This window comes from Ursus maritimus, unplaced genomic scaffold, assembly GCF_017311325.1.
Source record: "Ursus maritimus isolate PB19 unplaced genomic scaffold, ASM1731132v1 scaffold_24, whole genome shotgun sequence".
NCBI classification, from domain to species: Eukaryota; Metazoa; Chordata; class Mammalia; order Carnivora; family Ursidae; genus Ursus; species Ursus maritimus.
In genome coordinates, this window is record NW_024424897.1 from 21,997,326 (window position 1) to 22,012,237 (window position 14,912).

Genomic DNA, 14,912 nt, shown 5'->3' on the forward strand with positions numbered 1-14,912 from the left:
GGGGGGGGGGGGGGCTGGGGCGGCGTGAGCAAGGCGATTCCCGCTCTTGTGCCCCGAAAATTTCGCTCCGCACGGAGCCTCCTCCCTTGCCTGGCGCCGTCACCCACTGACCGCTGGGGCTGCCAGACTTCTTTCCCCTTTCTCGCGAGCCGAAAGCCCGATGCAGCCCAGCTTCCCTAGTCCTCCGGGCTGGTCGCCTCCAGCCTGTTCCGCCGGCGGGCCCCGGTAAGGGATTAGCTCTGGCGCCCTAATTCCCCCCTCCCCCCAGTATCACTCAGCTTTCCATTCTTTACACAACCCTTGGCTTGCCTCCCTCCACCCGGCAGAAAAAGCATCACAGCTCCGATCAACCGGAGCTGGCTTCTTTTCTGTCTGCCACTTTCTTCGTGAAGCGAAAGGGAAATTATGGGCCAGGGGGCCTTTTCTCTGAGTTTGCGAGACCTTGGTTAATCTAGGGAAGTGGGGGTAGTAGACTGGGATGTTAGAGACGACCACGAGTTTTCAGTGCTGTGTTTGGTTTGGGTATTGTTCTGATACTTCCTCTTCTTTCCCGTTTAGTCTGTACTTTTGTAGCTCATTGTTTCTGGGAACTCTTAGATGTGTACGGTCTTTGAGGTTGGGACGAAGGTCGGGGAGACTTCAGAAAACCCATTCTTTAAGAACTTTTTTTTCCTCTGGCGAGGTTTATAAGCTAATGGAATTGAGGAATGGATGAGGAAATAGGAAAACACCTGAAAGCGTCTTCAGTGAGTAGTCAACCGTGTTAAGGAAGTGATTCCTTTGGGAAGTGAAGTACTCTAACTACGGATGAATTGCAGTAGTGTGGAAATAATACCCCCAGGGTTTACTGAGGGGATAAGAGAAAGAAACTTCTACAACAGTTAGAGTAAACGTTACCTGGCCCTTTCTGGCAGAGAATCAGACTGACCTGGGATCACTCACAGCTCAGTGTACGTCTCATTTGGTGTTTTCTTCATTTCCATTTGAAGGCATGAAATTGTAAGACGGTGAGACAGAAGTTTCAGGAAACTTGCCCACTAGGTGCCGAGGGTGAAATTGTTACCTAAAGGTCTTCAGTTTAGTCTATTCCTTGGTTTCTTTTTATGCTTATGGGGAAAATATTTTAATTTATCCACAAAAATCTAGCCAGAAGGTGTTGGGGAAAAGTGTAAATTCAGAGCTCTACGATATTATTGTTGGAGGTGAGGAGTAGAGAAAATCTAGAAATTGGCCTCTTCAGAGTCTTCATATTTAATGTAATTGTAGGAAGAAAATACTACAGTAGATGTGATTTGGTGTTTAACAGAACTTTAGGTTGCCTTAAAGTAGAGAGAGCCAATAAGCTTAATTTAGGGAGCTTTCATATTCAGTACTACTGTCCTATAAAAGTCCAGATCGTCATTAAAATTACTGAGTAAACTTTCAGCAGTTAACAGGAATCTTGAAAGAGAAACCCAAATACTGAAGATCCTTAGTGGGGGATAGCCTTTTGCCATTGAAGTCTGCTCTTTATTATTTTGCTATTTTCTTTTAGATTGAGTTACTGTTGGAAGGAGTTCTTTTTGTAGTATGTGTTTTAAAATTGCATTGCTGCATCCTATTTTTGTAATTATCTTATATTTTAATTTGTAGTTTACCTGTAATGGTGGTACTATCATAATAAAATTTATTGCTTTGTTATCTATTTACGTTAAACTAAACCAGTTGAAGCTTTCTAAAGGTGTCATAAGATAAAGAATAAGAGAGGATTAAAAAACCCTCCTTCTACAGTATTCATGATTAGCTTTTGGTTGATAAATAAACATTTTAGTCTTTTATTATGATATGAAGTGGTCCATGCCAGAACACAAATGGGAAAGGCTGGAAATGATATGTGTTAATGAGTTTAATTATCTGAGTATTTCTTAAAGTCATATACCTCTTTTTTTTTTTTTTTCCATTTACCTCTTCACTGACCTAGTTTACAAGTAGTAAAATAATAAACTGTTAGGTCTCTTATGAAGTAGTAAATTTATTGCTAATTGATTGAAAACATTTTAAATATTTAGTTTCAATGGATAAAACATGTAGACAAAATAAAGCAGTCTTTTCATTCCTAAAACATTTACATCATGTTATTTTTTTAATTCTCAAAATTACAGAATGGTTTTTGAAGGACTGATAATTTTATGATTGTAAGTAGATAGCCGATCCCTGAGAATTTTTGTGAGGGAAGGAAATTTTTTTTAGCAAATACTAACTCATTTCAAATTAGTTACGGTTAATACAGAAAGTGAAAGGTAGTTTTCTTTTTCTTGGTCACATTTTTTTTTTCTGGGTGGAAGATAAAATTCATCTTTTTATAGTTGATTCTTCAAAATCTTATAAGGAATATTATGTGCATTATGCTTTTGGATGTTGTAAGTGCAGGCCACACACTTTAACTCTCACACTCAGGGCTGGAGCTGTAGAAAAAAATTTTAAGTTAAAATAAAGGGAGTAGAGTACTTGTTAGTCAGATATGTAGCATCCTGTAGAATAGCCAAAGTAGATGACAGTTGGGTAAAAGAGTTAAAGAGATGCAGAGATGTGAAAATTATTGTTGTCCTTTGCTGTATCACTTTGGCATTAACTTTCTACAAAAATAACCCTTATAAGCTAACATAATGAGTGCTGACTAACGTCTCTCTCAATTGGAATTCATCTAAGTACGTTTTATTACGTTACTTATAGTATACATTGTTTTGTGGCAAATTTTGATAATTTCCTTTCAGACTTAATAATTGTTATTGAATCCTGCCTACCAGGCACTGAGCTAGATGTTTTACCTCAGTTACTTCTAATTCTTACAATGCTGTTTTACAGTTGAGGAAAGCTAGGGCCTAAGAAGTGCTTAAGTTGCACAGCTAGTAAGTGGGGGAGCCAGGATTCCAACCTGCATTTTTTTTTTTTAACTTCACTCTGTTGTTCTGCTCTGTTTTTAGCATAACATAGCCAAAAAGCCCATAAAAGTGTGTGGATAAGAACTTTCCTAAATTTCTTCATCCAGTATATTTTATTTTGTCTTTGCTATCAAGAATGAAGTACTTCTTTTGAAGTACTATAATGTGTGTTACTTTAAAGTACTATAATGTGTGTTACTTTAAAAAAAAAAAAATGGGGGGGAGGGGCAGAGAGAGAATCTTAAGCAGGAGCAGGCTCCATGCCCAGTGTGGAGCTGGACTCTGGGACCGATCTCACAACCCTGGGATCATGATCTGAGCTAAAATCAAGAGTTGGATGCTTAACCAGCTGAGCCACCCAGGCACCCCTATGTGTGTTATCTTATCCCTCAGTGAGGTTAGTGACAGACATGTATAAATATCTAAGCTAGCCTTTGAATATAAGTTTAGATTTTTTTTCAGTAAAGCCTCTCCATTTCATCATTCCTTTAGTAGCTCCATTGTAAGATGATAGTACTATTGGAGGAAAATTTCTGTCTTATTTGGGTTCGTTAAAAAGTCTGGCATTATCTATTGTTAAAACATTAACCAACATCACAGATACTATTTACAGTTTAATCAGTGCCTGGAAATGTTAAGACTCACATAGTTAGGATATGGTAAGTTCCAATTTGGATACTTTGAATCCCTGTTCATTACTGTATTTTTCTTTACACCTAACTGCTGCCTTGAAAAATGTATAATATTACAGCCTGTAAAATTAAATTGTAATACTTATTTGCCTGCTTCATTTTATTAAGTCAGTTTGTCCAAAATAAGAAAAATCATAAAATGTGGTATGGCAGAGAGAATATACTGCATTGGGAGTTGAAAGAACTGGATGTTAGTTAATCTTGATTTTTGTGACCAATTAACTATAACTTTGGTCATTTCTTTTTGCTTCTCCAGTTTGGTCCTTTCCCTCCTTTGCAAAACAAAGAATTTAGAATCAATTGTTACGGTTCCTTTTGTTCCAAAATTCTATGAATCTGTAATTTTTAAAATAAAAGCAGAGGACCACATTTCCTTGGCTGTTTCTTCTAGAACAGCCACTCCAGTATTGCTAAAGTTTGTAGGCAGAGTTGCACAGTACTGCTAAGGCTTCAGTAATGACCTTTTTTCTCCCGTAAGGTTTTATCTTTTAATCTAAAGAACATTCTGTGTGGTAAATGACCATCTTTTCCTAATTGGTGCACGTGGAAAATGTTACACATTTTCCCAGTGGGTGACAGCCATTTGTTTCATTCTATTTGAAAAGCCTTGCAATGGGAAGGAATACTAGTAAAAGTAAGGAATTTTGTTTTTAACGTTTAGAGATTAGTTTGAAAGCAGTTATCTAATATTATACAAGGTACAAATTAGAGGTCTAGGCTTTTTGGGCCAATTAAGACAATCTGTGTTTTTTAAAAATAGTGTTATTGATGTTTATTGTATAATTATGGGCCCTTTTTACCTTTTTTCTTTTTTTAAAGGTTTTATTTATTTGAGAGAGAGAGAGCAGAAGCAGGGGGAGCAGCAGAGGGAGAGGGGGAAGCAAGCTCCTTGCTGAGCAGGGAACCAAAGGCGGGTGGTTGGGTGGGGCTCTGTTCCAGCCCCCTGGGATCATGACCTGGGCCGAAGGCAGTCCGTAACTAACCGAGTCACTCAGGTGTCCCTCCTTTTCGCTTTTTGAAGCATGGTATGTTGTATCATGTACTTTAGTAATTCATTATTTAAAAATCAATGTATGTTTGTTTCTTTCTACACTCTACATAAGATAAATCATTACACATTGGAAATTATGTTTTCCGTCGTTAAAAATTTTTAACTTGGCAAAAACTTTACAAAGTGTGTTCTTGATATTTAAGTCATACATTCTTCTTAGCTGTAATCTATTTCTGCATCGAAAATTTTCATTCATTGAATCAGTATTAGGAGTGTTTAGAAGTATTTACACTTTTAAATTTTTATATTATGTTTTAGGTTATTTGTCAGTTTTAGCTGTTAGTGTTGATGTCACTTTTTAATCTTAATTTCTAAAATCCTTCTATTTTTATCTCCTAAGTGTCTCTTTTCAAATCTTGGTCTCATTTTTCTTGCAAATTATTAAGTACTTTTGTTACAGGCCAAGGATTCCATTCCCAGCCCTTAGATTACAGTTTCCCAACTGGTGACAGATTGGGAACTGAATTAAAATTTTCAGTAATCTAACTAGTACTGCGGTTTGGAAGGGTATTTTTAGATGTTCAAAATAAAATATTCCGTTACACCAGGAAAATCCAAGGGAGGGAGGAAGAAGAAAGAATGCCCTTCAACTGACCAAATTTAGCTGCTTGTGCATAGTTGTCTTTTTCCTACTTGGTCTTCCAGACTTGGTAGATTCTTAGATCAGACCCCTACCTGAAAATTGACTCAGAAAAATGAAGGCATACAACTTGGTTTTACAATTTTATGTCTTAGTGCATTTGGACCCATTTGATAAAAGATTTTTAACTTAATAGCAACTAACAATAGGTGGTGGTATTGAACTGTGTAATGGTACTTGTTCTTGATTCATTTTGCTTAATTTTATAACTTTTAAAAATGAAGATATGTATTCAAACGTAAATAAACCCAGAACATACTTGCATTAGCTTTTGAAGACTTTCTGTTGAAAGAATGGCTTTGCTGGGTAGTGATTTTCAGCATGTATCTAATAACCATCAGGCATAATAGTTACAGCTATAGGTTAAGTAACTAGTATTCCCTAATCATTTTTCCTCCAATTTGGTTCTACGATATTCTCTTGGATTTAATAAGCCTCATATCTGATGGTCGTAATCAGATGGAAATGTAATTTCAGTAATTTTTGCTCAGTCTCTTAAGTTGCTATGACATTAAAGTCACCAATTAAATCATGGTAGACAAAAATTTAGTCAATTATGAAACATATTGGCAATGCCTTCTTCCATTTTTGTCCTTGAATTTTGTCCCAGGAATTTCTAGTAAAAACTAAAAAGGAAGTAGAATACCGTGTAAGCAAGGAGCAAATTGATCTTATGCATTACGTTGGCGCTAAGACAGAAATCATATCTAACAACATGGGGTGAAGGTTAGCAATAAATCAAATGCCTGCCCAATTTTATGTAATCAGATATACCAACTATTATGGTATTTGTTGGTTAGCGTGACTTCCTGATCAACTAGAGGATGCAGGCAGATATAATTTCATAATTGTTTAAAAGTAAAAAATGGGAAAGCATTTTCAGTTTTACTTATACTTGCAATAAGAAGAAGCCCTAGGTATAGCTATTGTGGATGCTTCGAGTTTGCTTTACTGTCTGCAGAGTGAGGTGATTTATGTGGCAGGGAAGAAAGGCAAAAAGAAAACAGTAAAATTTCTAGATTAGGGCAGGTTTTTAAATATAGAGTACCTATTCTTATGCATATGTCACCCTTGGCTGACAGTTTAGGCCCAGGGAAGGTCTTTGCCAACTCTGTGTATACTAAATTGCAGTTTACCAACAAAGAGCTAGTTGGTTTTGTTACATTCTTTGTTTCCTTTTTTCCTCTTTCAAGGTGGGTGGGGAGAAGAAAAAGAAAGGATTTGCAATTGCCTGCAAATTAACATTTTAATGTTAACTGTAAATGTTAGCTGCAAAGTTTTCCAGAGTTCTCTGTTAGAATATCATCCTTTTTTTGTCATGTTATTTTTGTTTTGTTTTTAAATCATTCTTTGTCATCTTTTTTGAACCAGGTTATTTATATATTTTAATGTTATAATTCTATTTCTTTTATTTTTTTTAAAGATTTTATTTATTTATTTGACAGAGACAGAGACAGCCAGCGAGAGAGGGAACACAAGCAGGGGGAGTGGGAGAGGAAGAAACAGGCTCATAGCGGAAGAGCCTGATGTGGGGCTCGATCCCATAACGCCGGGATCACGCCCTGAGCCGAAGGCAGACGCTTAATTTGAGTAAAAGGATGAAAGTGTTAAGGTGGTGTCTTAAGGATTTTACAAACGGAAATAATACAGGTCTGAACTATGAAATAAGTATTCACATACATGTATTTTAAAAATATGCATTATATGTATATATAATGATAATCATATAATAATGTGTATGTGTGTACTGGTATCTGTATGACCTTTCTGGACCTCGATCCTGCAACTGTAAGTTCTTTTCTAGCACAGAAATTCTGTGATTCTCGGGGCACCTGTGTGGCTCAGTCACTAAGCGTCTGCCTTCGGCTCAGGGCATGATCCCAGCGTTCTGGGATCGAGCTCCTCCTCTGGAAGCCTGCTTCTTCCTCTCCCATTCCTTCCCCCTGCTTGTGTTCCCTCTCTCGCTGGCTGTCTCTATCTCTGTCAAATAAATAAATAAATAAAATCTTAAAAAAAAAAAAGAAATTCTGTGATTCTCTATAAATAAATCCCCCAATTTGCTGCAGATTAGAGACTAGGTATTCAGTTTATTGCCAGTGTTCTTATATTTCTTTGCTTACAACAGCCTGTGTGATCTTAACCCATATTCTGCTTTGGATTCTTGCTTGTTTTTGCTCCAAATTCTGATAGCAGTGGAGGTGGACACTTAAAGGAAAACAAACAAACAGATTAACTGGTGTGTATCTGTCCAAATGAGCACTTTTGCCAAAGGAGTTGAGGAATGAATATAATGATTGTATGATATCCTGGAGTGCAGTGTGCTGTGGTTCAGTTTCTTAGGATGTATGGAATTCATATATTTATAAAATGAGAATCTATTTAAGAGCATTAGCTTTGTCTGAGCTCTGTGTCGAACTCTGAAGTCTGAGTTTGAACCCTGGCTTTGCCACCTACCATCTGTGTGAGCTTGGGCAAGTTATTTAATCTGAGGCTCAAATTTTAAGTATCTAAAATGGGTATAATGCCTACTTCACTGGATTGTAAGGATTTAATTCTGTAATGTTTGCATAGCACTTAACAAGTTGTCTACTGAACAATAAGGGCTCAATAAATAATGCCTATTATTACCCTGTGGAATCTGCCACACAATAAGCACTCAGTAAGTGATGACTCTTATTATATTACTTTGTGGAGTAAAAGTGTTTTTAATTAGACTTTTTGTAAATCATCATTTTAAATGTTTTAAAGGAATTTACTATTTAAAAGAAAAATTCTATTACAAAGGAAAGAGTGTAACTAATTATCTCTTTGTTCATCTGATTCAGTTTTATATATTGGGTTTATTAAACAGGAACACCTATGAATTTTAATCAGTGTAGTTGAAGAGTAGTAATTTAGCAGTGTTTCAATCTGGAGTTTATACTGCAACCGTTATTGTATTCATTGTTAGGCAAATGTGGGTAAATGCTTCCTAGGATGAGAATCTGGCACCAAATTGTAAGTTGACATTTAAAACACTAGATCAGTCAGCTTTTACCCAGAAACAGGTCATTCTTCCTTCCCTGATTTGTAGAAAATAAAGCTATGGCATGACCGAACATGGACAAGTAGAGATGTATTTATTTTTGAAAAAGAACTCTGCATTGCTAATACCGTTTCCACACACTCATCCTTATCAGCTTTTTGAAAACTGTGTACATGTCCTTCATGTAAAGAAGCCCATGTTGAAAAAAATCACGTCCTAATTTATTTCTGTCCTAACTTATTTCTGCATCCCATTTGTGGGAAAGAAACCTGACCTGTTTTGGAATTCTCCTTGGATAAGTTAAAACATTTATATAATAGTATAATTTTCCTAACGTATTCTCATGAATGGTAACTTCAGGAAGATACGGGACTTAATAGTCAGTATTCTTAGTCACAGCTGACTGGTACACAGAAGAAGTTTCCCAAATCTAGATATCTACAAGGACAAAAAAGGCAGTCTCACCGAGGTCAAAACATTCCTTAAGAAAGAATAATTGTATTTAGATTATATGCCTCAAAAGGTGGATTGTATGCCCTAAGTGACATAAATTACATCTGAGCTCATCAGTCTCTGGTCTAGACAGTAAAGTTTGGCCAAATATAGGAATCAAAATCTCAAGGGACCTAATGTTGGCACTATTGTGAACTTACACTGAGCCCTGGGAAAAACCACTTACCTCTCTTTGTCTTTAGAGCTCTAAAATAAGATTTCCAATGTGTATTTCCCTAATTTAATACAAACCAGATTAATGTTAAAGATGAAACCTAATGTAATGTTGTCAGTTATAGCTCAGTTAAAAAAAAAGATAAACCTAAAGCTCTTTCTAATAGTACTCCCCGAATTAAGTGGACATTATTAAGGAGGAAGAAGTGAAACTAAATTTCATTTATAGAAACAGAATGTCATAGTAGAAATAAATAAGGAAGGACCTGAGTGTCTATTAGAATCACCAGTGAAGGGGCGCCTGGGTGGCGCAGTCGTTAAGCATCTGCCTTCGGCTCAGGGCGTGATCCCGGCGTTCTGGGATCGAGCCCCACGTCAGGCTTCTCCACTAGGAGCCTGCCTCTTCCTCTCCCACTTCCCCTGCTTGTGTTCCCTCTCTCGCTGGCTGTCTCTGTCTCTGTCAAATAAATAAATAAAATCTTAAAAAAAAAAAAAATCACCAGTGAAGTTTTTGCCCCATACTGATCCCTTAAAACTGTTGGATCTGGTATGCAGGTTTCAGAAGGTCGCTTGGAGATAATGATGTAAATTTCTGTTAAAGAAATACTGGGATAAGGGATACAAAGGTAACTTGGATTTGCAACGTGAACTCCATGGAGAAATAGATTTACCTACCAAGAATTTGACATGTTAAAATCAGTACGCCTTCTCTCAAGTTTCTATCCTATCCTAGATGTTTTAATCCTAGAAACAAGATGCATTATCTAATATACAGCACCTAAAATACAATTATTTTCTAACTTGTATGTTGTACATGATCAGATACATTCAGTTTCACCAGTGAAACCACCAGAACACACTATCCATCCTCTCAAGCTACGAAAAACATCTGGGAGCTCAGGAGAGCTTATCTGACTGTCTAGGGCTCAGAAAAGCTCGGTATAGAAAACCAAGATATACTGTGGGTAGGAGTTCAGTACTATTCAAAATTTACTTAACTACCAACTGTGTGTCAGATATTGATAGGTGTTAACGGTACAAAGCTGCTCTAAAACATTGTCTCTGCGTCAGTGAGTTTGTAGTCTAGTTAGGAAGAAGGATAATTAGTGGGTTCTGGTAAATGCAGTGTTAGAAGTATGGGAAAGTGATAAGAACCAATTTTATGAAAAGTATTCACAGTGCTTTTAAAAGAAAACAAAACCCACTGACCCTGCTTTTAAAAATAGTAGCACTTTACTGTCAGGTATAAACTCTTAAAAATGCAAGTATGAATTACCCTTCTCTGTGACATTCTCTGCATATTTACAAGACAGGACAAAGGGAAAAGATAGGCAGGTTTTTTTATTAGTAATTGCTTTGGGTCTGCTGACCCATCTTTAGGAAAACAAAACAGTAACACCACTAATGGTAGAGCTAATCAGAGTAACTGCTCCTCACTAAAGCCGGACATTCCTCTGAGATTTAAACAAATTAAATGAGGTTAGAGAAAGAGTAACAGGAAAGTAACTCTTTGGTAGTTCCAGGAATTCATGATATAGTTTGTAGTTATACACTGGTGCTCCATTTGTTTTTCATGCAGTTAAGTCTCGTTAAGGAATTTATGAATGACTCTGCATAGTGCTGACCGTCATGTACATAGGGTATCCTGCTCACCTGCCCCCTTAGTAGGAGAGAGATTTGAACTTCTCAAGTAACAAATTAATATAGTGTTTTACATATTAAAGAACATGTTCCCGTTTATGATTTCATTTGAACTTTAAAAAAATCTTATGTGTTGGAGGATATTTCTCTGCTATTTTATAGATAAGAAAGCAGATGCTCCAAAAGGCTGTTATTTTCCCAACATTAAATAGCTAAGTATAAAAGCCAGAACTTTAATCCAGTTGACTTGAAGTCTGCTATACTTGTCTCTAGTGTATGCTAAGAATGAGTTGTTTTCAACAATTTATTCATTATTCCTCTTTTGATCCATAACAGGCATTTATAAGATGTTGGTTAGAACTGATTTAACACTTGAGTTTGTGGCCACAGAATTGAGCAAAGTTAATTGTGTGGGGGGATTGTAGAGTATGGGAATAGAACCTATACTTTGGCTTATTAGCCATACTTACTAACCAACTTAAATAACTCTCTTAAACAGCCATGAACAAATATTCTGTGTAAAGAATACCAAGGTACCTGTGTAAATTATAGTTGGACCAAAAGCTGTTAGTATATAATCCATAATGGTCTAGATCTGATTACTTTCTTTACTATAATTCTTCGTGAAGACTAGGAATGAGATATTAAAACAGTTTAGTAAATATTTGTAGAATCTTGACTGTAAGTTTGTGAAGCTTCATATTAAGGCTTTTTGCAAGTTTTGTTCTTCGGTTTGACTTCAAAGTCTGGGCAGCATTTTATCAATTTCACATAATATATTATTAAAGATGAAAAGTAGCAATATGCTACCATTGAGTTAAAATAATAACAATTTTGGATATAGTATTTTATGAACAAACATTTCTAGATAAAAGATCAGGTAGGTCTAGTATAATAAAATGTTTTTAATATCAGAAAGTACTAAGAAACAAACTTATCATTTTTAAAGTATTTATATTACTTATTTCTCCCCCCCTTTCTAAAGATTTTATTTATTTATTTACTTGAGAGAGAGAGAGCACAAACAGGGGGAGGGCAGAGGGGGAGGGATAAGCAGATCCCCCACTGAGCAGGGAGCCCCACTCGGGGCTCAATCCCAGGCTCCTGGGATCATGACCTGAACCACTCAGGTGCCCCTACTTATTTCAGTAATGTAAAATTTGCATTAAAAATGATCCCATCCAGGGAAGCCTCGGTGCCTCAGTTTGTTAAGTGTCTGCCTTTGGCTCAGGTCATGATCCCAGGACCCTGGGATCGATGCCTGCATCAGGCTCCCTGCTCAGCGGGGAGCCTGCTTCTCCCTCGGCCTGCTGCTCCCCCTGCTTGTGCTCCCTCTCTTTCTCTGACAAATAAATAAAATCTTAAAAAAAAAAAAATCCCATCCATAAAAATAAAAGGTGTTTTAGAATTATGGCCAGGAGCTATCTGACCGTTTTAACCACTATCAAATACATGTTAAAATGAATTGTGTAATTAACTCATTTTAGTCTTTTTTTTTTTTTTTTTGAAAGTCAACTCTAGGCCTATTGTGGGGCTTGAACTCATATGACCCTGAGTTGCATGGTCTACTGACCCAGCCAGCCAGCCACCCCCTACCTTTTTAGTCTTGACAATACTACATACCTACCTAGGATCCAGTTTTGTTCTATGTTTTACATGCTCTGGCTGTAGTCAGGTGGCTAGGGTTCTGTTGGTATTGCCAGTAACAGTATTGTTTCAGAGTTGAAATAACATGAGAGTGATAAACCACAGGGTCAATGCAGCATTAGTCCAGGAACTAGGGGAGAATATATATGCTCCACGTTATCGTAATTGGACTGTTTTTCTTCTGTGGAATTAAGCCTGGATACACATTCAGGTTGAAGGTGCAGCTAGTCAAATAGTATTTGTATGGACGCCTGGGTGGCTCAGTCAGTTAAGCATTTGCCTTCGGCTCAGGGCATGGTCCCAGGGTTCTGGGATGGAGTCCAGCATCAGGCTCCTTGCTCAGCAGGGAGCCTGCTTCTCCCTCTGCCTGCTGCTCCCCCTACTTGTGCTCATGCGCGCACTCTTTCTCTCTGACAAATAAAGAAGATCTTTAAAAAAAAAATAGTATTTGTAGGTAGTTGTTTCGCTTAATGCCAGTAGTACTCTCAAATAAAATGGAAGTCTAAGTAAAATTTAACGAAATCTAGCTCAGTAAACTTTCTTGTAGCTTTTATTTATTGTGTCGGAGTTGGACCATGGCTGATTAAGTGGTGTGCTGTGTGAAATGTTACCATTATTGGGGCGCCTGGGTGGCTCAGTCGTTAAGCGGCTGCCTTGGGCTCAGGTCATGATCCTGGCATTCTGGGATTAAGCCCCTCAGCGGGAAGCCTGCTTCTCCCTCTCCCATTCCCCCTGCTTGTGTTCCCTCTCTCACTGCCTCTGTCTGTCAAATAAATAAATAAAATCTTTAAAAAAAAAAGTTACCATTATTTTAGCTAAGGGAAATTAGCATCAGCCTCTTTGGCTGTCCTAAACTAGCTTCAGGTCCCTCAGTTCACTGTGTTTCAGGGACGTGTTTTTCTGCCCACTTCTATCTTATAGGCCTGTGGTCTAATTTGGGACAGAAAATGGAGGTTAAATTAAATTATTTATTCCTGGAAGAGAAATAAAAGTATAATTTTCTATTTAACTTAAAGTGAGTTTCAAGTGAAAAGTAATTCCTCTATCCCCCTATCTCCAGAGTAATCATTGTTAACTGTTTATTACATACTTTCATAAATTATGCATCTGTTATGCATGGTTATGTTCATGTTTTATGAACAAACAAGATTATACCGGACATAAGGTTTTTAGCATCTTTTCCCCTCTTTTTTATTTTTTCATTTTATTTATTTATTTATTTTTTAAAAGATTTTATTTATTTATTTAACAGAGATAGAGACAGCCAGTGAGAGAGGGAACACAAGCAGGGGGAGTGGGAGAGGAAGAAGCAGGCTTATAGCGGAGGAGCCTGATGTGGGGCTTGATCCCATAATGCCGGGATCACGCTCTGAGCCGAAGGCAGACGCTCAACTGCTGTGCCACCCAGGCGCCCCTTCCCCTCTTTTTTAAATTAATATGTTTTACATAATTTATATAAGCAATACATGAAGACATTCTTATTTAAAATATTAAAACATTTTGAGTATGATAAAAATTCCCCCTTATATTGCCCATAATCCTGATCCTGTCTACCTAAAGAGATAAGAACCAGTTTTAAACCTTGTCAATATCTTTATAAGTCTTTTATTGTGCGCTTTTTTTTTTTTTTTTTTAAGATTTGTTTATTTGAGAGAGAGAGAGAGAGACAGAGCATAAGCAGGTAGAGGGGCAGAGGGAGAAGCGAACTCCCCAATGAGCAGGGAGCCCACCATGAGGATCAATCTTGGGACTCTGGGATCATGACCTGAGCCGAAGGCAGACGTTTAACAGACTGAGCCACCCAGGTGCCGCTTCTATTATGTTTTTATATAGCATTAGTTTTCTGTGTGTGTGTTTACATAATTAGTTTCATACTGTGTCTGTCGTTCTGTAATTTTAACTACAGTATGTCTTAGAGATCTGTAGGTATATTTCTTTCAGCAGCTACATAGTATTCTGTGAATATTCTAGTTTATAAAGCTAACTGTTAATGGACCTTTAGATTTTCTCCTTGGCATTATAAACATCGATGCAAGAAATGTTCTGGTACGCATATATGCGTTCTGGTGTATATGTGCAAGTGTTCCTTTATGGCAAATAGCAAGGAGAGTGGTTTTGGGATCATAGGGAATATATGATTTTTAGGTTTAATAGATATTGTCAGATTGCCTTCCAAATTTATGTTTTGGTCCATAGTATATGAGTGAACTTGTTTCATCATATCTTCACTAACACATGATGTTTCCCAACTTTATTTTTTTTTAACTTTTATATTTTTATTACGTTATGTTAGTCACCATACAGTACTTCATTAGTTTTTGATGTAGTGTTCTATGATTCATTGTTTGCCTATAACTCCCAGTGCTCATTGCAATACGTGCCCTCCTTAATACCCGTCACTGGACTGACCCATCCCCCCATTCGATGTTTCCCAACTTTAAAATTTTTTGGTGACAGAGGAAAAGTTGTATTTTGTATTCTTCTTATTACTACTGAAATTGAGTGTCTTCCTGTTTTATGTTTTAGTCTTGATGTTTTATATTGATCACTTTTATTTCTTCCATAGATTGCCTATTTTATCCTTTGTCAAGTGTTAAAAATTGGGTTGTATCTTTTTTTTTAATCCCCC

The 14,912-nt window shown here is 36.9% G+C and overlaps 1 protein-coding gene across 4 annotated transcripts in view; it reads left to right on the forward strand.

The window, feature by feature from the left end:
• The window catches only part of FBXL20 (F-box and leucine rich repeat protein 20), a 96,204-nt gene that overhangs the window by 322 nt on the left and 80,970 nt on the right, over positions 1 to 14,912 (forward strand). The gene's annotated exons all lie outside the window — the stretch shown is intronic.